We start from the raw sequence: 25,480 nt of genomic DNA on the forward strand, positions 1-25,480 counted from the left end.
TGAGGTTTAGCTATAAACTGACTAATACTCATGCATTTTCTCCTTTGCCTCCTGAGAGAGGTGTGACTAAATCATACAGGTATCAGCATGAAAGCTTTGTCAAATTGCAAACCAAAGTTTTGTTCAACAACCGAGACATTTTTCCAAGAACAGCATGGTTGAGAACCGAATTATTTGAGATGGGAGGCGTTTGAGAATCGAGGTTTGACTATAATCTGCTAACAATTGCCCTCCCACCCCATGTGCTCTTAATTGACACTTGAATTGCCCTCCCACCCCATGTGCCCAAAATTGCTTTAACAGGCTAAGCTGATCCCTGGGTGCTGGTTATACACCCCAGGTTCTTAAGCTTCATTTGCAGCTTTCCCATTTTCTGCTCACCTCGCTCTGATTTTCCCCAATACATCTGCAAACATACAAACTTCAATCCCAAATTACTTGCAACTCCAAAGGAAGGAACTGAGGAAGAAAAAAACAAACACTCATAACAACAACAACATAACCCTAGGAGTTTGTAACAATTAAATTCCTCTCCCAGGAGAGAAGATCTGACTGTTTTCACACCCATCTCCACAGGGAAACCATTGTTGTTTCAGATGATTGAGAATCACATTGGATTCTCACAAGGCTGAAATGAGTCTCAGAATAAAAATCCTATTAAACATAGTATTCTTCTCAGATAAGAAATTATGGCAAGGTCCCTGCATCTTAACAGCACTGGTGAGAGTTACTTTGGGAGACTTGTTGTTAAAGGACCCGATGGGCATGCCTCTAAGTCTCCCCTTTGTTAGTGCCTACTGGTCCATGGGGGCTCAATTCAGCAGCAGCTGGAGATGGTGGCCTGTGAGAACCTACTCAGCTCCAACTCTAGAGTCTATAAGGTGCTTGAAATTTTGGGGGGAAATGTGTAGAGTTATATATAAATGGGCCTCACACTTTTGCCTAGCACACACTGAGCATAGATAACCAATTTATCCAGTGGTTTTCCTATAACTGAGCAAATGCACCTTTACAAATTGGAATACATTGATGAGACTTTGTCTTGAAGTCATAGCACAAGAATGAAAAAACTTATGTATCTTGAATGTTTCTGTTCTATCGTCAGTGATGAGTCTTCAAAAATTTTATAATTCTTGTTAATTCCAAGGATTTCTGTTGAATTGGCCCATTGCATTCTGTTGATTGTGAACTATTTAGTCAGAGTTTCTAGTACCCTAGTTTCATCACCATAAGAAAAGTAAATTTGGTTCTTTTCAGTTCACTAGGTGAATAAATGCCCAGTCATTTTCTGGGGACATGAGTGTTCACTGCTATTTGGAGTTTTTGCCTCCAGGCTCCACTCCAGTTACCTTATTCCATTTCCCAGTTGCTTGGCAAAGAGATGCTTCCAAGACACAATGCCAAACTCAAAGCACAAGAGTTGCAGGTTGAAAAATGATGCATGCAGTTACTAACTCAGTTCACAATACAGAGGTCATATACTCTCTACTTCTCTTTTGCATTTTTTTTAAAGATTTTTAAATTGATTTTCAGAGAGAGAGGAAGGGAGAGAGGGGAGAGAGAGAGAAACATAGATGTGAGAGCAAAACATTCATTGGCTGCCTCCTGCACGTCCCCCACTGGAGATTGAGCCTGAAACCCAGGCATGTGCTCTGACCAGGAACCAAACCAGCAACATTTTAATCCACGGGATGACACCCAACCAACTGAGCCACACTGGTCAGGGCCATGCCTCCTGATTATTGCTTTTTAAACCAAATATCCTATTGGGATCTTTTACCTGTATATTAATTCATCTTGTATCCAAACTCCCAGTAATTAATAACAGGGGAGACTTTTTGTTCTCCAAGACAAGAATAATATCACCTATCTAAACCTGGGAATTAGATACTTGATTTAATGAGAACACCTTACCAAGCCTCTTGGTCTTGTTTCTCCCCCACTCTTCCTGAATTATACACTACAACTCTATGAAAGAATTTTAATTGCTTGTAAAGAAGCAGAGTGCTATTTCTGGACTATTTTAAACATCAGTTTGCCAAGGATATGAGAACTATACTGTACTGTAGGAGCTCCAATCCTGCGAGCACCATGCTGTTCTCTGCTAGTTCAAAAAAACCACACTGGGGCCCAGAAGAGAAAGACATAGTCTTTATTACTTGTATCTGGGGAAGACCCGATGGAGGCCTGTCTGGTGAGTTTCTGCACTCAGCCAGGGTAGGCTAGGGGCTTATCTAGCAGAGGGGAGAGGAAGAGGGAGGGAGCTGTGCTGAGAAAGACCAAGAACTAACAGAGAGCCTGATGAGGCTTCTCAAGGATGTGGGAAACACTTAGGTTTCCACTGCTCTGCTCCTTGTGGCCCCTGGCCAGGCAGACATCTTTCTACTGACTAGGAGGGCGAATTGGGCTATATCCTCTCTTGACCCTATATATATTAAGTCGTAGTATTTACCCTCTTCACCTCATTAGAAGACAGAGACTGAAGGGAATGAAAAACTTACCCAGAGACCTAGATGAGGGCAAATGTAATGCCATTAAGTTTACGGTATTTTCACTATAGAAAGAAAATTAATAATTGGGAGTAATTCCTACTATAACGGAGGTTAGATTTACTTAAGTCAACAATAATTTTGGAAAAACAAGGGTGTCACTCATAATTCTCATTCCTGAAATTTAATAAAAAAAATGTAATACATAAGTGAGTTAACCTCACTGTCCACTAATTCTTTTCCAGTGTTAAGCAATAAGTGGTACAGCTTTATAACCAATTGTAACCTATCTTTGTCTAAGCATATGTATCTTATCTTTTTTATTATAATGCATGACTCCAAGCAATTTTTAATACTTTGGGAGGGGACTTCCTCTTTAATCCCAAAGTTATTTGCAACTCCAAAGGAAGAAAAATTAAGCAAAAGTAGAGACAGACAAACAAAAATAACAGCATCAAAGAATACAATATAATGCAATGGGGTGTTCTCAGGAAAGTTAATGCTTTCAAGTTGCATTTCAAGGCTTTTAGCCTTACCCAGTTTTTAAAACAGTGTTCTAGGGCTCAGGGACCTGGGTTTCTCCTCTCAGTAAATCCTTTTTTTAAATTTTTTTATTTATTGATTTTTAGAGAGAGAGAAAGGGAGAAGGAGAGAGAGAGAAACATCCATTTGCTTGAGTCCCACAGCCCTGGCATATGCCCTGATCAGGAATCGAACCAGCAACCTTTGGTGCATGGGGCAACACCCAACCAACAGCCACACCAGCCAGGGCCTCTCAGCAAATCTTTACCACATGCTACTCTGTCTTTCTCAGTGCTTCAGAGGAATATTTTCTAGTGTCTTATCTTCTGGCTCACTAATGTTTTGTTCAGCTGTATCCAACCTATTATTAGCCCATCTGTTGAGTTGTTAATTTATTGTGTGTGTGTGTTTTTTTTTTAGTTATGGAATACATTTTCTTCCTATTCTTATAGCTTTTAGTTCTCAGAAGAAAGTCTCCATTTTTGTCATCTATTATTTTAAACATAATAATCACATTTTATGCCCTTGTCTCATTACCTGGGTCATCTATAGTTCTATTTCTATTGTTTGTATTGCCCCCTCCACAAGTACTATTTTTGGTAATGAGCTTTAATTAAATGTTGAATGATGTATGGATATAAAAAATTGTAGCACCTCAAGGAGATATTTTACTCCAGAGAGGATTCATCCCATTCTCTGGAAGGCAGACAAGGGACTGGCAGCTTCATTGTAGTCAGAAGCTTGAGGTTACTTTACAGTATTTGTAACACTTGTTATAATACTGGTTCATTGTCATTCCTCAGGGATGGCCCTTCAGATATTAAAACCAAGAGCCTGAATTTGTTATTCAGGGTTCTTCCTTTTGGGTCCTTAACTTCATTTTTGTCTCCCTAGGACTAAAATATGAATAAGGATCTCTGCCCGGATATTGAACCGCTTTCTTGGTTTCATGTCCTCTTGCTCTGTGCAGCTCTACCAGCAAATGCCTTGATGGGACACTGGCGCCTAGTGTCAGCCTCCCTTCTCTGTGTCTCCCTCTTTCTGGGACCTGGATCCCTCCGTGCTGCCTGCCTCAGCAACCTTGAACTGGAATATTTCCTCCTCAGCCTTGGGAGTTTCCTAAAGCTCTGATAGCTGCTTTGTGTGTTAATACCTGCTTTCTGCTTGGCTTATCAGCCTCTTTCCTCATGCCAAGAATGGGAAAAGGTCCTGAGAAAAAGTGCAACACCCAGAAAGTTAGGCTGGCTTTAATGACTTTTCCTTCTCTCCAGGTGTTCGTCCCTGAAGTCCTAGCTGCCTCAGAAACTCTCTGAAGCCTTTAAACAGATTTCTTTTAAATGTAATCTAGCTTATCTGGTTGATTTTGACAGGATAATTGGCCTGCTGTGGGCTTCTCCATTGTAGCCAGCACTGAAACCTCTTCATGCAGTTTGGAAATGCAGTTTTCAAAAGGAGTCAAGACACAGTGCTCATTTCCTAGGTGTCCAATTATTTTGACCAAGGCTATGCTTCTCAGTTACAAGCTGAACTACCCTGGCTTCTTTAGCATATTCTCACATACTTTTTGCATAATTTTTAATACCTTAAAACAGGATTCCTCTTGTGCCATTTCTCTGGGTGAAGAGTGACATTTTCCATCCCCTTAATACCTTCCAGCCTCACCTCTCTTTCAGTGTACACTGGTGACTTCAAGTGTCATACTGAAAGCACAGGCATATATCCAGCTGTATTTTTCAAAACTCCAGAATGGTTTGAGAGCAATCCATATTTTCAGTTTATGAGTGAAATTACCTTGAAAAGTAGCAAGGGCTGAACCATCTTTTAAATATGTAAAATGCCCACTTTTAATAATGGGTTGTATGTAAAATGTCTTTAGAGTCATAATGAAGTTTATTAACTGATTTTCCCTACATGTAACAAATTTCTTTGGCAGGGTTTCTCAGAGTCCTTAATATATTATTAGGAGTTGTGATAGGGTGTATATAATGCACACTGTTTCTCACACTTACACAACCAGAGAAGCATTTTCCACAAAGTATCTTGAAGGATAAGCATACTGGGGAAAAGCTTGGGAAACATATTCTTAAATGCAATCCATACTATCAGTTTATGAACGAAATTACCTTGAAAACTAGCAAGGGCTGAACCATCCCTTACAAATGTAAAATGCCCACTTTTAATATTCAAAAGTTTGGGAAATAGGAATATTGACCATTGAGTAAAATTTTGTAGCTCATTATTATTTTTAAATTGAATAGTATTTGTGAATATGTATTGTCACTACTTCTCAAATGGTATTTAAAAAATATTAGCTTTAGTTCACAGTGCCCCTTGAACCATGCAATAACCCCTGTGAAATAAATAACACTTACATTTTAAATATGAGCAAATTGAGGCTACAAGAAGTGAAGTAACTTTTCAAGATGTTGGAAGTATGAAGTGGCAGAGCTGGGATTTGACCCAATATTTATCTTATTCTAAAATAAGAACATAAATAACCTGGTTCCCACGATGCCACACTAAGTGGTACTAAAGAAGCACAAAGAGAAAGTGATGAGAGAGAGATGAGAAAACAAACATGAGTATGTCAATATTTTATGTCTTTATATTTTAGAGATAAAAATGTGACAGTGATTGGATCTTTTCCCAGCTATCTTCAGTTACCCATGATGTAGAACATTCCAGAAAAGAAGAGTGTACATTTGATGGTGATAATATATAATTACACATTATACTTAGTACTTTAATAGTGCTTATTTTGTCTATAAGACATTTTTCTAAGTGATTTACAACATAATAAGAACTCATTTAATCCTCAAAATCATTCGGATGGTATCAGGAATTGTGATTACAAAAACTGCTGTCAATCATTGTGTATTTATACTTCCATTGGCCCAGCTTTATATGTGCTGATCCTCTTTTAATCCTAACAATAAATGAATGAAACAAAAGCTAATTATTTTTGCCACGATGACACTGAAGCATAAAGAATTAAGTGGATGTCCTGGTATCACCTGTTTAGTGATCACAATCTAGACTGCGTGAAAGAAAACTAGTATTTTTAATCACCATATTAGACATAAGCTAAACTTTGAGGGTTGTGTTAATGGAAAATAAAAGCTGTGAAACACCACTTAAATTCTCTGCCTTTTTATGTTTTCTAATTTAAAGTTCCATAAAAAATTGATGACCAGCACCTAAACAATTATATTGTTCTGCATGATTGTTACGATTAAATAATAAATGTTATGAGATCTAGATAGAACTAATCATAAGAAAATAGTTAAAACGCATCTCAAGAGCAGATTTTGCAATCTTCTACTCTGGCAAAATTGCAGCAAAACTCCCCAAAGATAATAAATATAATTAATTTCTAGCATCGGTAAACTTAGGATTCTTTTGAGAATGGCAAGTTTGGGAGTGGAAAAATAAGTTTATAGACATAGGAATGGCAGCACAGCATTCTTTACATTTATAGTTGAGAGAATTAAGCCCCTGTTCCCTCATGGACACACTCTACAATCTCCAGAAAAGTTAGGGAAGAGAGTCAAACTTAGAGTAAGAATTTAAGTAATCCCAAGAAGTGCTCAGATAAATGCTTCAAAGGGATCTTTGTGTAGCTAAAAGCAGACATTAAGAGATCCCATAGCCCAGCCTGCATGGCTCAGTGGTTGAGCATCCACCTATGGTCCAGGGGATCGAGGTTCAATTCTAGGTCAAGGCACATGCCTGGGTTGCGGGCTTGATCCCCAGCAGGGGGCGTGCAGGAGGCAACCAATCAATGACTCTCATCATTGATATTTTTATCTCTCTCTCCCTCTCCTTTCCTCTTTCTGAAATCAATAAAAATATATTTAAAAGAGAGAGAGGTCCCTTAAATGCATAAATACAAGACAAAGTTGCTCCTCAAAAATTATTTCTCAGAAAAAGTTGTGTGATCCCAGGTACCCTCTGTCTGCCCTGTAAGAGAATTCAATATCTCCACCAGTTCCTATATAACTTGCAGTGCTTCTCTATGGGAGGACTACACTTCCCATACCAGTGATGATGATCTCAGCCATCTGACTTACTTTGACCAATAGAATGTGAGTAGATGTGATTGTGAAACATCTAAGCATAAGCTCTAACTGCTACTCAACAATTTTTTCCATGGGAATGCAGGTCACTGGTAGAGTCTACTCCTCCTGCCTGAACCTCAGAAAAATGAAGAGAGGAACAGAACTGATATTGATATTTACTTATATTAATATTATTCATATTCATATTTATTTTTATTCATATTCATTTATATTTATATTATTTATATTTTATTTCTCTATATTATATATATTTATATTCTTTATATATATTTATACTTATATTATTTATATTTACATTTATACATGTATATATAAATGCACACATAAAGTGTGTATACACCTATATGCAAATGTATGTATATATATAATGAATAAATGAAACTTTGATCTGTATCTCAAGGAAGCAGATATATAGTTTCATAAATATAGAAATCATGTATGTTGCTTAGATAAAACCAGATTCTAGGATGTATCCTACAAATCTTTTGTTGTATTTAAAGAGTCTTCTGAAGCCAAGAATTCCACCATTACCTATGCTCCTATGATCCAAGATAACCACAATTCTTAGTTAAATAAAATGTTAATAATACCTACAAGTTCAGTGTGTGCTCTGTAGTCACAGACTATAGCCTTGAGCCCAAACCACTTTTCAAGAAATGAATCTGAAACCAGATACACACAAAGATAATAATAGGGTTTGGTGTGGTTGGTTATGCAGAATTAGACAAACTAAACAGGATTTTATACCTTAGGCTATAGTAGACGTCACAAGCAGTGTAGCAAACTAAGTATATTTTTCCTCATGCTGCCTTTCTCTTTAGTTTTTCCCGAAAGACTTGTAACTACATAAAATGTGCGTAGTAGTGCTCTTAGGGGAAGTGAGGCATGGGCTGTGCCCTAGTGAAAGTACAGGAACATATGAGGAAAATTGTAATTTCTGAATGCATGCTGTCACCAGCCACCAGGCAAGGCAGAGATACCAAGGCGAAGAGAGCTGAGGTCATGTAAAACAGGGCAGGTTATTGACATGGTCTTATTCTCCTGCCCTGTTTTATGTGACTTCAGCTCTCTACCAGTCTAGCAAACTAGTCTAGTGTTTTAACCTGGGTGGCCTGGAAAACCATTCTAAGATAGGAGGTACAGGCTCCCACTCCCTTTCCACCCCTTTACAAGACCTCTCAGGAGCTGTGGAAGTGAAAAACTGAGCCTTAAAAGTTTTGCCTGCCCTGGCTGGTTTGTCTCAGTGGTTAGAGTGACAGCCCAAGAACCAAAGGGTCATGGGTTTGATTTCTGGTGGAGGATATGTACCTGGGTTACAGGTTCGATCCCCAGCCCGGGTGGGGATGAGTGCAGGAGGCAACAACCAATCAATGTTTCACTCTCTCCCCTCCCTCCCTTCCCTGTCCTTTCTACTCTCTCTAAAAAATCAATGAAAAAAACATATCCTCAGGTGAGGATTAACAATGACAAAAAAGTTTTGTCTACATTAGCTTAAATTTCTGATGAGCAGGACAGAGGAGTGAACAAAAGTTCATATAAATCTGGCACTGGCTTAGGCTGTATCTTGAAATCTGAAATTAGAAGGAAACTAGAAATGTTTGTGTACAGCAAACTCATCAAAAGACTGCCACATACAGGTCAGCTGATTGGAACAGCAAATGTGCTAGGTCTTGGCCTAGCACTCCTTTCTTTAGATTAGTATCCTTAGATTGTTCAATTTTTCATTTCATGGAATGACCCAAGAAGACCATCAAGATGCTTCATGAGAATTGTAGTGGGTTGAAATACATTCCCCCAAAAGATAAGTCCCAAGTCCTAACTCCTGGTACTGGTAAATATGATCATATTTGGAAATATGGTCTTTCTAGATGTAATTAAAGATTTGAGATGAGATTATCCTGGATTTAAGGTGAGTCTAAAATTCACTGTTTGGTGTTCTCATAAAAGAAAGGAGAGGGAGATTAGTGACAGAAATACACAGGGAAACGGTCCATCTGAGTCAGAGTCTGGAGTGATGGGTCTATAAGTCAAAGAAGGCCTAAGATTGCTGACAACCACCCGAGGAGGGAAAGGCGTGGAGCAGGTACTCCCTTAGTGGCCCCCAAAAGTAAGAAACACCGTCAACACCTTGATTTCAGACTTTTGACCTCCATAACTAAGAAAGAATAGATTTCTGTTATTTCAAGCCACCAAGTTTGTGGTAATTTGTTAAGGAGTTTTAGGAATATTATGCAGATATGTATGTTTTAATTGATATTCTTTACATTGTTAATTCTCTATCAAAAATGACAATTCAGAATTTTGCTATTAATTAATAAAGTATTGATCTTTGTTTTCAGAAATGAAATTTATACTATCAAAATCGGAATATAAATTATTTTTAAAAATTTAATGTTTTTCAATATTTATGATATATTAACTATTATCTATAGTAATTTTTAGGCTTGGAAATGACTTCAGTAGTCAAACATAACTTTTCTGGTTTGGAAATATGAATTAAATAAAAATGGGTGATGCTTTCCTTCTATCCCATCACCTATTCTTAACCTTGGATCTCTCTTGCCCATCAGGGGCATTGTTTATTTTAAGTTTACTGTTTTTTATGTAGATGTAAAATAAAAGCCATGTAATTTAATGCTTCATCAATCTCATTAAAAAAGCAGAGAGGGACTTCATTTATAAAAGCTTGTATTTTAATGGCATAGTTACAAAAAATATCGCTTAGTACACTACTTCCCACTTCAGAGCTTTTATAATCATGAAGTTTCCCCCTCCTACAGTAAATTATGCTGATTATGTATCTCCCTTCCTTTGCAAATCTATTGGTCACAAATTTTATGTCTTGCCTGAAATCACTGATAGAAATTATTTTGTGGTGTGTTTATGGCATGCTTATCAAATTAGCATTTAAATATTTGTTATAGTTTTATGACACAAATTTAGGCCAGTATAATGATTTGTTATGCCATAATGCCACAAGAAAGTTTCAAACGTGCCTGGTTGTGTGATGGAATGTTCCCATGAGTAGATGCTGAAAAATTAATAACATTCATCAAATTTATACAGAAAAGGGGTCTTTTAGGAAATCCCCATGGACACAAGTGTTGAATTAATATATTCATAATAATTTCACTTAAATATGTAATTATGTAAAAGTCTTAGGTATGCATCTCTATGGCCATAAAGTCAAAGCAAATGATAAATTTCATAATAAAATTACAAAGCCATTAAAATGTAAATAAGCTATATTAATATGATGGATGAAATTGTTTTCCTGAAACTAAATTGGCAATCTTTAATTTACTAATAGAAAAGTATTTGCATATTCTACTTTTCACTTGAGATTTACATGCCTATTTGGATTTAGAGCACAGTGGATCAGCAATTAAATCACCTTAATTATTATTGTTGCTTTCTAATTTATCAATTATTTTATTTTTAGCTACTAATCCATCATTTTGATTAAGTCAATTTGCTAGTGTGTGCCAAAAATAGCTTTGCAATAAAAACAATTTAAACAGAAAATTAAATATTGGGTAAATACTATTAAACTTTCTGAAAAAGAAATAACTTTAAAGGAAATAGTCTGTTTTGTCATTTTGGATAAGATTTGATATTGGTGCTCATTGTATTGTATTACTATAGTTAGGAAATTTATGTTATACTTTAGAGTTTTTGTTAAGAAAGACTACTGAATTTATTGAATACTGTTTTAGCATCTATCAGTGGGGTGTGTGCATGTATTGTGAGTGCATAGATATGTTTTTAAGTAATTTTATCAAATGTGTAAATTCATAGTCATGAAATCAAGACACAGAATTGTTCCATCACCACAAAGATCTCCCTTCTGTCGTTGCACCCACCCTCCACTATTGTACTCTTGGCAGTTACTAATCTGTTCTCCAGCTCTATAATTTTGTCATTTAATATTCAAGAATATTAAATAAATGGAATCATAGAGTTTGGAGTCATTTGAGACTGGCATTATTTTCACTCAGCATAATGCCTTTGAGTGCCATCAAAGTAGTTACAGTATATCAAAAGTGTAGCTCTAGCTGGTTTTGTTCAGTGGTTAGAGCATCAGCCCATGGACTGAAGGGTCTTGGGTTCAATTCCAAGTCAAGGGCAGATACCTCAGTTGCAGGCTCAATCCTGCCCCAGTCACAGTGCCTGTGGGAGGCAACCAATCGATGTGTCTCTCTCACATGGATATTTCTCTTTCTCTTACTCTCTCTGGAAAGCAATGGAAAAAGTATCCTTGGATGAGGGGGAAAAAAAGTTTATTCTTAGGCTTGGTTGAGTAGCATTCCTCTGTATAGGTTTGCCACAGTTTGTTTAACCATTCCCCTACTGAGGTCATTCAAATTGTTTCTAAGTTTTCACAATTTTACCAATAAAGCTGCTATGTTTACAGGTTTTCATGTGGACCTAAGTTTTCCTCACCCTATGAAAAATGCCCCAGGAGTGTGATTGCTGAGTTCTATGGTAAATCTTATAAGAAATTTCCAAACAATTTTCAGAGCAGCTGTACATTTTACATTTTGGCCCAAAATATCTCACAGATCCAGTAGCTCCCAGCATTTGGTAGTGTCACAAGACTGAGTAAAAACATGGTAAAGGAGATTTGGGAAAAATTCACATGCGTCCCTAGAGTTTTGAGGGTGTACCTGAACAAAAAGCTGGTACTCACTTCCAATGCACAGAATTCGGAAGGAAGGAGTCAGGCTGCAGCTGCCTAGGATGGCAAGCAGAGGAAAGAGGAGATGGTGTTAGGCGATCATCCCTGCTACCATTTGCTGGGCAGAGAGGCATTTGATACCAGTGGAGAAGTCACTACTCCAGAGCGTGAGTGTGCCCACCCAACACAGTGGCTTGCCTGCATGAGTAGAGATTTATAGTAGGAGTCTTTGGGTGGTGGTACAAAAATAGGATGGGGCAGAAGTAGGGATACAGTTGTTTGTATGGAAAATACTATAATAATTAAATAATAATACAAGAATAAACTCTGTGTTTCAAGTACTCACAACTGTAAACCTACTCCTGCCCCATTGTCTATGCTCAGGCGTTGGAGAAGAAGCTCACAAGGGTTTAGACAAAAACTGCAATACTTCAAGGATGGGAGGTGGCTTCAGAAGAAATTGCCATGAGTGTGATAGAATAAATGCACTCGTGAGAGTTGGATGCCTGCCATGGCAGAAATTGTCAACAGCCAGATTATAATGACTCTCTCTGCTATAATCCTTCCCCCTATACTATAGTCTTGAAAGCCAACAACAGGAGGGTGGGGACATTGTGGCAGTTTTAAAACATATCTGCAAATTATTTGACATTCCTCCTATCAAAAGGTGGCATCTAATTTGCCTAGCTTGATAACGGGCCAGACTTATTAAACTTCTTAAATTTTCTGTATTCATGTTTTAGTTGTGACTATTTAATATCATATATATGAATTATGTTTTCTTTAAATAGGAAAGTAATCACATTAAACTGACAGGATGCTTATTACTTTTCTTTCAGATACATTACTGTGTGTTCTATTTTCTTGTTTCAATTTTCTTCCTATGTGTTGTGTAAATCAGGAATATTTTTCCTCTAGGAAAATGATATGTTATAGATGGATTTTTATTTTACATATGGTTATATTCAATTCTTTACAAAACATTTAAATCTGTATTTCTCAATTTACCAACATTGAGCATGAAATTACCACTTGAATATATGAAAATGATGAACATATCAGGAACACTTATATTTCCTTTTAACTGCCATTCACAAGCTTGTCCTTCACTTTACTTGTTATATTTTCTACAACGTTGCATCCTTTTTCATTACTAACAGCATTGAAATTTTGCTATGGCACTTTTTCATTTCTTAAAGTGTTTCTTTAACTAGTTCATTTTTATTTGTTATTGTAATGTGTGCTCTTATCTCCGATTTTCCCCTTCTTCCATATTAGCGGCACTTTGTTTTAATTTCTTTGAGATCACAAATAAATTGATGTTTAAAACATATTTCTAATACATGAACCAAATACTTTCCAAACATGAACAATTTCCACCTTTCTTGCATGCCTTGTTTAAATCTTTCTTTCATTTCACAGAATCTTAAGTTTCAATTCCTTTTTTGTGTGTAACAGAAAGTTCCCTGAGACTTTTTCTTTTGTCTTGAACTACAGCTAAATCCTCAAAGCTGTTACACGCAGATAAGCACTAGCACATTCTAAATGGAGCTTCTAGATACCTCTCTGCAGGGCTGGTTTAGCTATTTTGGCAGACACACCCGAAGGTGATCCTCAGTGTGTCCCATCCTTTGCCCTTAAGTTTGGGTAGAACCCATGACTTGCTTCTCACCAGTAAAACTCGGCAAAGGTGATGAGATGCCACTCTCTTGATTAGGTTACATTATATGTCAAAGTGATATGAGTACTTAAGATTCCATTTCTAAGGCTCCATCTTAGCCAACTGCAGAGAGAAGACTCTTCTGCTGGTGTTAAAAAGGCAAAGAGCCATATTGAGAACTACCTATGAGGATGGTTATGTGGCAGGGAACTGTGATAACCTCTAACACCCCATGACAGCTGCAGTCAGTCTATAGCCAGTAAGAAGTCGGGGCCCTCCACCATAACTCTGCCTAGAAGTGATTCTGTCTTCTGTCTATATGAGCATGGATGCATATTCTTTTCTATCACCAATTCAGTTTTTAACTAACCTGAAGAGAGGTAAGTTGGGAACTGAAGGTTGTAAGCAATTCTAATTAGAGAACTTTGCCTCTACACAATTATATTTCCCTGTGTTTACTAGAAATTATTACATGAAAAGCTAGTTTAGAAGCTCTACAGTTCTCTTAGTTTGTCTTATATTCAAGATACACAGTTTGATAATTCTTATATTCTTCCTAGAATTTTGCCTGCCAGGGTTGGGGAATCCTCCATTCTGGGGATGATGCATACATAGTAGAGTTTAGAATTTCCTGGCTTCTCAATACCTCAGTGAGGACTGGCTGGAGCCAGTTCAATTGTCTCCATACTTCTTAATGATGTGGCTGTATGCACTTCCCTAATATGTTTTTTCTTTTTTATTGAATTTATTTGGGTGACATTGGTTAATAAAATTATATAGGTTGCAAGTGTATAATTCTATAATACCTCATCTGCATATTATATTGTGTGTTCACCACCCCAAGTCAAGTCTCTTTCCATCACCATTTATCCCCACTGTACCCTCCTCTACCTCCTGTACTTCCCCAGTATTAATTTTGATGTCTGTTAATTGGAAATGGCAAAAAATAGATCCATTACAATTTTCTCACTTCACAAGTGCTCTTCCATGCTGAAGGAAATTGTTATTATGATTTACTAGTACTAACTACTTTTTTTTTAAAAGTAGGGGTTACTGAACATCTAGGTTTTGTCAGGACATTCCTGGTTTATATTTGTTTACATGGTGTAATTATTTTATATGTATATGTCTATATATATTTATAAAGATGTATAAATACTTTTTAAAGATACAAATACTTTCATCTTTAAAAGTAAGTTGTTTGGTAATTAAAAAATAAAATTTTAAACAAGTCAAAGAATAAAAATAAAAATAACTTGTTGGAGGCCTCAATTTATATAGCCACCCTATCGAGGAAAGTCAAGATCATTCTAAGCTTTTCTATTATACAGCCTATCACTTATTCTTGCACCCCACTGTTGCTGTCTCAGAATATTCTTAATCCTTGTTAGAAAGAATGACTTCAAACAGAATGAGGTTGATCTCACTCCCATTATGCCCTGCCCTTGCCTCCAGATCCTGTCCTCCATCAATTGATTTCCACAACACTGTATAACTTTTTTAGAAAAACGAATTAAAAGTTAGTCCATCATCAGTTCTTTCTCAGTTTGTTCACCTGGTCTACAGCTTGTAAAAATTTCTATTTTATAATGTCATTCATTATTATCTGGGTTGATAACTTATGAAGGTTGATTTTTTCCTATTTTAGTTTTCCATCGATTATTTATTTATTTTAAAATATATTTTTATTGATTTCAGAGACAGGAAGGGAGAGGGAGAGAGAGATAGAAACATCAATGATGAGAGATACTCAGTGATCTGCTGCCTCCAGCAGGCCCCCTGCTGAGGACTGAGCAGGAAACCCGGGCATGTGCCCTGACCCGGGAATCGAACCCCGATCTCCTCAATCCTAGGTCAATGCTCAACTGCTGAGCCACGATGGCCTGGCTCCATTGATTATTTCACGCAATTTCCAAGAGGAGGATTTGAAAGTGTGTTCTACAAGAAATTCCCTGTGTATGAAATTGAAATTGTTTGCATATGAGATTAAAAATTTACAACTATGATTCATATATTATTGCACATAAATCACAGACTACTTTCTTTGCATGGCACATAGGGAGAAAAATGTTTTTTTCCCATATAGTGTGCCAACACTTCTCAAAATATCTCATCTACCAAGATCCAAAATTTATTAGTTGGGATTCTTTCATTTTGGTTAAGCATCTTATACACTGGATTTTTCTTAAATAAAAATCACTGATGAAATTTGTCTAAGATGTTACTCTATAACACTTTAATGTGAGTTAATTTAACTCGGAGAACCCAACAGCAATGAGACATGGAGCGGAAGGGCAAGTGAAGAATCTCTATACCCAAACACACTCCTTGCTGTTTTATAAGACAAAATGCACAAGCAAACACTACCAAGGACAGTTATTGTACTATATTTGGGCACTACTCACCCATTCAGTTCCACCTTTCTCTTCTCCATTGTTTTGAATAGAAAATGGAAGTTATTTTTTTACATTATTTCACCCAGTAGATGTGTGGTTGTCAAGAGCAGTAGCCGTGGAAGCAGCAGTAGTGCTGATCCTTTGCACGTTTGGCAAGGACATTGGGAGATGGAGTAATATTGAAATAAATTTTGTGTTTGGAAGTTGAAAAATTTTAATCAATGTTCCCCTGCATCTTAAGAAGCTCAATTCTGCAGGACTGCTTCAGAGCAAGGCAAAACTTCAGCGGGAGGAATATGGCCTTAGCACATCTTGAATTCATTTGCTGGCAGAGCCTTTCCAGTATAAACCACATTGTCAAAAGGCAGTAGGTCGCTATACTAGTAAATACTAAATTAAAAAAAAAAAATCCATGGTGATTTTAAATGACTGTCTTTCTACCAGAATGAATGGAGAATTTAAAAGAAAAGTTTAGATATTTTCCCCCTTGATTTTATGCACTAGATTTTACAGATTTTGGTTTTCTGTGAAGGATAATGGGCTCTCTGTAAACAATGAATGTAACCCATAGACTTTGAGGCTTCTAAGGGAACTTCAGGATCCTCTAGTCCACTGGTTTACCTGGATATATATCAAACCACCTAAGGCAGAGACCGCAAATCTGTATTTTTCACAAAGTCCTTTGATGAATAGTTTTGAAAACCACAGAGCTCATCTTAATTTTCGGGTACTTGAAAGCCTTGATTGGCAAGAGGTCAGTATCCAATTGTGCTTTGATCCACAGCAGAGTAGAATAAATAAAATTTGGGTGTGGATTTGATTCTGTGTCATTTAATTCCATTCCTTTTTTTTAAATCTTTCTCTAAAACTTTATATTTATAAAATAAGTGATGGCTACAGGTTGGTGTGTTTTCATTTCTTCTTCAACTTCATCCTTGGACTGCAGTCTAGATGGTTTAGAGCCAATTTGTTTTTCTTCTCTTAGATGTCACTGGGTTTAAATTGTTTTCTGCCCATCTGGAAGATTTCTCCCCTTTAATGTTACAGAGGAAGATGAACTACTCATTGAGACGACAGGAGTAAGAGTAGTGGGATTAGTTTGGATTCAGAAATGATATATGGCTGCAGGGTATAAAATCAACAGAGATTCATATCCTGGAAGACTAGTTAGTCTATTGCAGCTACTGCCATTATTTTTCAGTCCAGAAAACTGCAGAAGAAGTGTCAAGGTCAGCGACAACTATTTCTGAATTCCCTGGTTTTGTTTTCAGCCAAATTGATTAGCACTGCCCTTCACCTATGTGATCTTTTTTAAGGCAAGCAGAGATAATCAAATGGTTATGCAAAAGCATAACTTCAGTCAGACTAAGTTAGCTGGAGACAATGATAATGAAAATATAACATTGATTATTTCCACCCAATTAACCTCTGAGATGCTCTGATGCCTGGTGAAAACATGAAATTAGTATAAAGAAGGTTTCCTCCTCCAACTATTTGACCCTTCTCTAAGTTTCCTCCTCACAACCCAACATTGGGCTCTAGTTCCTTTTTTAAGCATCTTGTACTTTACCTCAACTCTTCTCCCTTCAGTTGTCAGCAAAAATTTATCTTAGTCTCTTGATTAATGGATGGCTCTGTCCCTGAGTATCAGTCAGTTAGTGGAAAATGATTTAAGATATGAGTGTTACTGTCTATGAATTCTATTCTTGAGCCTATGGCATATTAAAGACTTCTTAGTGTTGGGCAACTTTAAAATTCAGTGAGTTGCACTGTGCCTTATCAAAGATCAGGCTATATCATTACTGATCAGACATAATTTATTTATTCCTCAGAGTGTAAGTTTCCTCTAGAATTATAATTGAAATAGTGTTATTCTCATTCTAATGAAGCAGTGTAAACAGCACACCCCAAAGGTTAATGGCAATTGCTAAATGAGTAAACCTTTAAATAATTCAAAGGGTTCCAAATCAGATTCTAAAATTTCAGGATGATTATTTGCTAATATGTCTATGGCTCTTCACAGTTTACAAAGGGCTTGAAAGTACCTAATCTTACTTAAAGTTCATCACAGACTTTGGAAATGAGTTCTATAATCTTTACTTTATGGATGAAGTAATTGTGCTCAGAGCTGAGGGCAGTAATGCAGGTCCCTAAGCCAGGTGTTCTGGCTCCCAGGCTATTGATTTCTCCATTTCACAAACTGGCCAATCACCTGTTATTACAGTCTGTGTGCTGCAAAATTCCATACATATTTTCAACATTGCAGTTGTTTAGGAACGTAGAGAAGATACTACCAGTGAAGTGCATGTGAATTTGAAGACAAAGCCCCAGACTGAGAATTTAAAAAAAAAAGTGTAACACTATCCAGGTTCTACCTTCCACCAACCACATGACTTTAGAGGGGTTGCCTAAACGTCTCTGAAATTTGCTTTTCTCTAAAAGAGATGCTGAAGATTCCTGGTAGACCACAGTGTCAGTTTTCTGTAACAAAACACCCCAAACTTAAAAGAACAGCAATTTATTATGATTCTGCTGTTAGGGATGCAAGCAGAGCTCAGAGGGAGGCTCTTCTGCTCCACTAGACATTGACTGGGGTCATTATCTTCGCTGAATTTAGTTAGTAGCTGGGTTGGGCTGAAAGGTACAAGAAAGCTTCCCTAAAATATCTGGCACCTTAATACTCCTCCATGGGGTTTCAGTCTCTTTCCCAGACTCTTTCTGTCTCTGTCTCTCTATCTCTCTCTGTGTAATGTCTCATCACTACACAGTCCTTCTTAGTTTCTTTTTCATTATGTTGCTAGTTTCCAAGGGAGAGGAAAAGAAGATGTCAGATGTTCTAAAGGCTAGGCCTGAGACCAGCACACATCACTTTGTCGACATTTGATTGGCCAAGCCAAGTTTCAACGCCTGCCCAGATTCAAGGGAAGGGAAAAGAGATTTCATTTCTTGATGGGTGGAGCAGTAGGCACATATGAAAAGTGCAGATACAAATGACCCTCACCTTTGGAAACTGTTCCATGGTCAGCCTTAGGTAGCTATTGTGATTACTCAGTAAGAGACTGAAAGTTACATTTATTCAAACACAATTCATTATTAGGCATCTGTTATAGAAGAACTGGTCTAAGATGTGGGTATATAGTTGTGAAAAAAAACCAACACACCAGATGTTGTTTTCTTCATTGTGATAGTATAAATGGCAGATATCAACTAAATAAATACACAGAGAAGCATTTAACTATAAACTTGAGCAAGAGCTATGAAGGAAAACTACAGCGTGCTAAAGCACAACAGCCTAACTTAGATTGATGGGCCAGGAAAAGCACCCCTTCAAGTGATATTTGTGTTGAAACCCTCAGTTTGGGTTGGCATCAGCCATGTGAAAAGAAAGGAAAAGAACATTCCAGGCAGAGGCACATGGATGACCACAAAGAATGTCCTAAACACTGAAAGTTCAACATGGGATTCAGGGAGTGTGGGTGCAAATGATCCTGAAGAGGCAGGCCAGGCAGCACAGTTATTGTTGTGTGAATGTTCCCCATTGTATCCAGATGTTGAAAGAGTTCAGTCAAAGGTGCTAGCTCTGCCCTAATATTATTCCGTGGCTGAATATGACTGGTAGCATATTAATGCTCAAAGAGATTCTGGTTTCTCCTTTTTGTTATGTATGTTCCCACAGTCACAGATAGGTATATGAAGGCAGAAAGGGAAAGCGGAGAAAAAAAATTAAAGATAGAGATTCAGGAACTTATTTTTCTAAAACAGGCTCATTTCCCCTTCCTGAGCAGCTATAATTAATAATGCTAGTCCTCATGTGACTTCTCCATCATTAAGTGAATCTGTGATCTTACCTGCACATTCAACCTGCACTGGGCCTGCAAACACAGAATCACACAAATTAATATTTTAATTGCATGGACAAAGTATGATGAAAATGACTAACCCTTACATTTTAATTAGGCATGCAAAACAAAGAATTTGTTCCAAATGAGATATTTTTCCTCAAAAAAGCAAAGCCCAAAACTAAATGATAAATTCAAAGTGGAGCAGTGAGAAGAGGCTCTAAATCATCACACATCTTATATATCTCTGCCGGGTACAGGAAGAATAAACTGAAAAAGATATACTGCCTCCTGATAGAGGAAAGTAATCTGCTAGAAAGTAATTGACACCAATTTACCACCTATTTACTGCATATTTATTGTGTTCCTCACCCCGTGAAGTATATTTAAGGGGAACACAAATAAATATGATGCTGTGGGACTCATGGTCTTGCTGAATGAGTAGGAGCAGGCTAACCAGGAAGGCAACGTGGCAAATAATGTAGCATGAAGAACGTCAAAGACAATTATATTGACAAAAAGTCCTGGGAATCTAGAGGAGGGTCCTCTACTTGAACAGACAAGCAAGAACGAGTGGACCCACCGAGGCCTGATAAGTAGTTAATCCAAGCAGCCAATTTGTATCCTTGTTTCTTTGTTGTCTTCCCATCATCTCTTCTTCCTTCCATCTGTAGTTATGTATATATATACATTACCTAGAAGAACTAGTCTGTGCTTTATGCCTCCATGGTTCAGCAATCAGGCGAGTCGGGACATTTAATTGGAGTGGATCTCAGCACTCATGCTTGGAACACAGGGATATGTCCTCAGTCTTGTAACCCTGCCTGAGCATGGACTCCATGCTGAACAAATGTAAGCCAAGATTTGAGAGATGGAAAAGGGTTGCCTGAAGCTACATCTGTCTTTGCCTTGGATTATTTATGTAGTTTCACATGTTATTTACCCTTAGCAATCCAGCGGATAAGAAAGCTACTGCCTCTTGGATGATTTAGGTTATTTAATCAATACCTGCTTTCAGTTACACTGTGCAAGAGGGATGGTAAAATAGCCCTTACTAGTACCTGCCATCCTCAAAGTTCATGACAGTATTTTTATTTTATTTTTTTTACAAGAATCACTTACAGCACCAGACCTGACCAGTTCCTCCAAGTTGGATCATTTAGTGAGTAAAATCAGCCAATTAATGGGAGTGGAGTGGAGTGGAGTGGAGTGGAGTGGAGTGGAGTGGAGTGGAGTGGAGTGGAGTGGAGTGGAGTGGAGTGGAGTGGAAAGGGAAGGAAGGAAGGAAGGAAGGAAGGAAGGAAGGAAGGAAGGAAGGAAGGAAGGAAGGAAGGAAGGAAGGAAGGAAGGAGGAAGGAAGGAAGGGAAAGTAAAGCAAAGAAGGAAAAGAAAGCTCAATTTCTGGGGGCATAATAAAGAATACTCATGAATTTTCCCTGTTGATATAGATGTAAAAAACTAATTTATAATCACAAACAACCCATACATTATTAGCTTGCCTTAGAAAAACAACTTGTAATTTTATACTGGACTAGAGTCAGACTTCATGTTTTATTCAACGGTGTATTGGCAGAGCCTAGCACAGTACTGAGGTTTCTAGTTAGAGAAATTTCAAGTTTTCTCAACATGTTGGAATGAGGTAGAGTTGGGTGCCAGCACCCTTTATTGGCTTTGATAAGAAATAAAAAAAGGCCAGTGGAAGCAAAACAGGAGAAATGTGTAATCCTAAAGAATATATACACATATACAGGTTGGGGCAAAAGTAGATTTACAGTTGTTTATATGGAAAATAATACAATGCTTAATAAATAATACCAGAATAAACTCTGTGTCTTGCGTACTCACAACTGTAAACCTACTTTTGCCCCACATTGTACACACAGTTGACCTTTGAACAGTGTGGATTTGACAGCACATGCCCACTTAGATGTGGATTTTTTTAAACTTATGGTATCAATAAATATAGTACAGCACTGTAAATGTCTTTTCTCTACCTTAGGATTTTCTTAATAACATTTTCTTTTCTCTAGCTACTTTATTGTGCAAATGTAGTATATAATACATAAAACATACAAAATATCTGTTAAGTCAACCGTTTATTATTGATAAGGCTTTGGTCAAAAGGCTATTAGTAAAATTTTTAGAAAGTCAAGTTACACATGGATATTCGACTGCTCAGGGGGTTGGCATCCTGAACCCCCATGTTGTTCAATGGTCAACTATATATATTTTTGCTTATGGAACACAAGAGAAAATGCTTGAACTACGATTATAGAAGTAAGTTTGGCTGTTTGCAGGGGTAGAACTTGAAAGTGTTAAGCCTCCATTCTGTTCCATTTGGCATTCAACAATGTTCAGGAGTACTAGTTTTATTGCTCTTGACATTTTTCTGTATTCTTTCCTGGTTGTTTTTTCATACCTTCCCAGGAAGGCACAATTATATTATTAACAATAATCCACAATTCACCAATAAAATAATATAATCTGTATAAACTAACAGGGACACATGTAGTCCAGAAAGTATGTAACCTTATTCTAGAAAGTGTCAAATTAAAGTACATTTTTAGAAACAATTTTAAAATATAATTCAAGTAACACAAGTATAAGTTGCAATGACAACATTGATTTTTATCTTAATAGCACCTCATAGTTCACAAAGCACAATAGATGCTACTCATGGTCACTATAAATAAATACTTCTGTTTATGGTCTCTGTGGATACAGGTGCATTTTGTCCCAATCAGGGACTGGGGGAGTATATATTTGTTCTGACAAATAAGAGTAATAAGCTGTATCCCTCAACTCAGAACCAAAGAAAATAACTGAGTTGTCTGACGGTGACAAACAGTTGTAATAAAATGTTTGATTCGCTAAACTTTCCTGTTTCATCAAGTTAAGCTATCAACATGCTCAACTCTCTGTCAGCCCCACTGACAAGCTAAGTCTTAGTGGGTACAAAGATATGCCCTCAAAGCAAATGGCAAAGCGACATTCTAAGGTCAACCAACGAAGTATAAGCTCAGAATGGGGGGGAAATCCATCAGATGAAAGTACCCCTATGGCTGGAAGACATGGAAAATTTCCAAGTGCAATTAAGGAGTCCAGGATATATATTCAAGCTGAACACCACTAAAGCAAGTGGTAACCTAATCAGTACCGTTCAAGCTTTCCCTTCCTTCCTTTATGCAAATTTTTATTGATCACCTTTTTAAGTGACAGACATCATAATACTAGGGACTGGAGATATAAAGATACTCCGACATGGCCTAGGCATTAAGGATTCACAATACAGCAAGAGATACATATGTGTAAACATAAGGACAACAGTGCTATGTGAGAATCATTTCATATCAATATGCCGAATCCTGACTTTTAAATACTGTCAGGTCTATAATGCAAAACATTGGAGGGTATATAAATATTTTATATACCTCTGTGCACCGAACGGATCCCTTAATATCAACTAATTATAAAATTCAAATTTAAATCAAACTGCTCCCCACATAGCACAATCTATATCTCTTGGCCCTGTCCAAACATTGAATGTTCCACAATCAATAGTACTTTTAGTATACCTGCTACAATTCATATACATTATGCAAAAATAGCACCTTTACATTCCAACTAAGCCTGTTTTGCCATGACAACCTTCTTTTTTGTAATCTTTTAACCTTAATTTTGTGCCTCATGTCTCAATTCACCCAACCATCCCTCAAACCCAAATAGGAAATCTCTTTCCTATGATCACTTTTGATTATGTACTTTTTCTACCTGATGAACACCTCTGAGGCCACCCGCCTACTTGGACAACAGTACCATCTCGAAATTATTGTTATCACGTTAAAAATGAGTGATGCATAATACTAGAAATTTAGTATTAAAGGCATTTTCAGTATCCCTGACCATTATGGTGATCCCTGGTAACAGTCTTGAAGAACCAGCTCAAACAGAACCTCCTCTGTAAGTCCGCTCTTGACTACCTTTGGCTCTAGATTGTGTTTGTTTCCTTTGTGTTACACACACTTTGCAAATGCTTCTATGAGATTGTAGTTCTGAATTTTTTCTTCTTCTCAGGAAATGTTTTAATAAAGGGGACTAATACGTGCAGATGGTGAATGAACTGACTGGCATCTCTGTGGAGGGCTGTGAAGAAGAGATTTTTACATAAGTGTTTAAAATCATTCTCAGAATAAAGGAATGGACAGGAGATGTTGAGGGACCCAGAGGCTTCCCTTTACTGCCCACAGGAAGAAGAAAGCAAAGGAAGGAACTGTACAGGATCCTGATGAGACATGGAGCCTTAGAGGGAAGGACTCATGGCAGAAGTGATGGTGTTGGTGAGATTTGGCAAAAAAAAGCAGGGAGGAAAAATAGATACAATACTCCAACCTTTCTCTCTTTCTGTACTTGAATCTCCTGCTAATGCCTTCCATTGGCTGAACTCGATTGGAAACTAACCAGCAGGGCTGATAAGGTGATCCACTCCATAGGGATCAGGCTCCAGGGGCACAGAACAAGTTAGAAAAGCATAAAAGGAAAGGGCCAACAGTAAATGGAGACTAGTAAGCACACAAACTGCAAAAAAGTAAAAATAAAATAGTTGGCTGCCTTTTCCACAGACGAAAATATATTTTATTTATAATCTTCCATTTCCTGTAGTTTTGAATTTTTTTTTTTTCTTCTCAGGAAATGTTTTAATAAGTTCAGATGGATTTCTGGGTTTCTTGATAGAGGTAAGGGGCCTAATTAGCCAATCTGAGTCTTTTGTGCACAAGTATAACTTATTGTCTGTTGTCAATAAATATGTTTTTTTGGACTCATCCATTAACCTTTCTTTAAGGTTGGTTGGCATGACTTATTCCTCCAAAGCTTGGATGACTTATTCCTCCAAAGCTTGGTCACCTCAGGGTACTGCTTTCACACTAAAGACATGATGCCATATTTTAGATTTTGTTATTTACAAGACAAAAATTATTTGCAGCTTTACTGAACTAAAAGCTACAAGTTAATTTTAGCCTTACAGAGTTATTTAAAAAAAACAAAAAAAACTCAGTCAAGAGATGAATCAAACATGCTAAAGGGTCATTCAGCATTCTCTTTTGCCTATTTCCAAGTAAGTTTCTGATACTTTTTCTTAGAACCTATTTAAGGATCTGTCAAGCTCCCTCCTCACATTTCTCTATTTTTAGAAATAGTTTTAGGAGAACAAAATCATTACAGTCACAGAAGAACCCTGGTTTTTGTGATTATTTTCTAGAGAACACAACCAAGGAAACAGAGAAGACAGACATCATCTCTAATATAGAAAATTAATTTTTAAAAAAAAGTCTTTATTGATTTCAGAGAGAGGAAAAGAGAGAGAGAGAGAGACATCAATGATGAGAGAGTCATTGATCGGCTGCCTCCTGCATGCTCCCTACTGGGGACAGAGCCTGCAACCTGGGCATGTGCCCTGACAGGGAATTGAACCCCGATTGCCTGGATCCTAGGTTGATGCTCAACCACTGAGCCACGCCTGGCCGGGCCGAAAATTAATTTTATGTTAACTTTTTAATTTTGCTTTTGCAAGGTTTATAAACATTTCGAATTTTAACCTAGGCAGTGGTTTCCCCATTGGACTCGTATGACCTTTGTTTAAACATCTGAGGTTCTCTTTCCTGTTCCAACTTGGGAAAGAGAATTGCAGAGGCTTCAAAATCTTTTGTTGGCGGTAGACATGGATGTTGTGTTTTGTGTTTCCTTAGTCTTTCATTTTTATTAATGCTTTATTTTGCTTCTTTGGAAGCTGGGATAGCTTGTTCTTTGGAGCTTTCTCTA

Source organism: Miniopterus schreibersii (genome assembly GCF_964146895.1).
Source record: "Miniopterus schreibersii genome assembly, chromosome: 13".
NCBI classification, from domain to species: domain Eukaryota; kingdom Metazoa; phylum Chordata; class Mammalia; order Chiroptera; family Miniopteridae; genus Miniopterus; species Miniopterus schreibersii.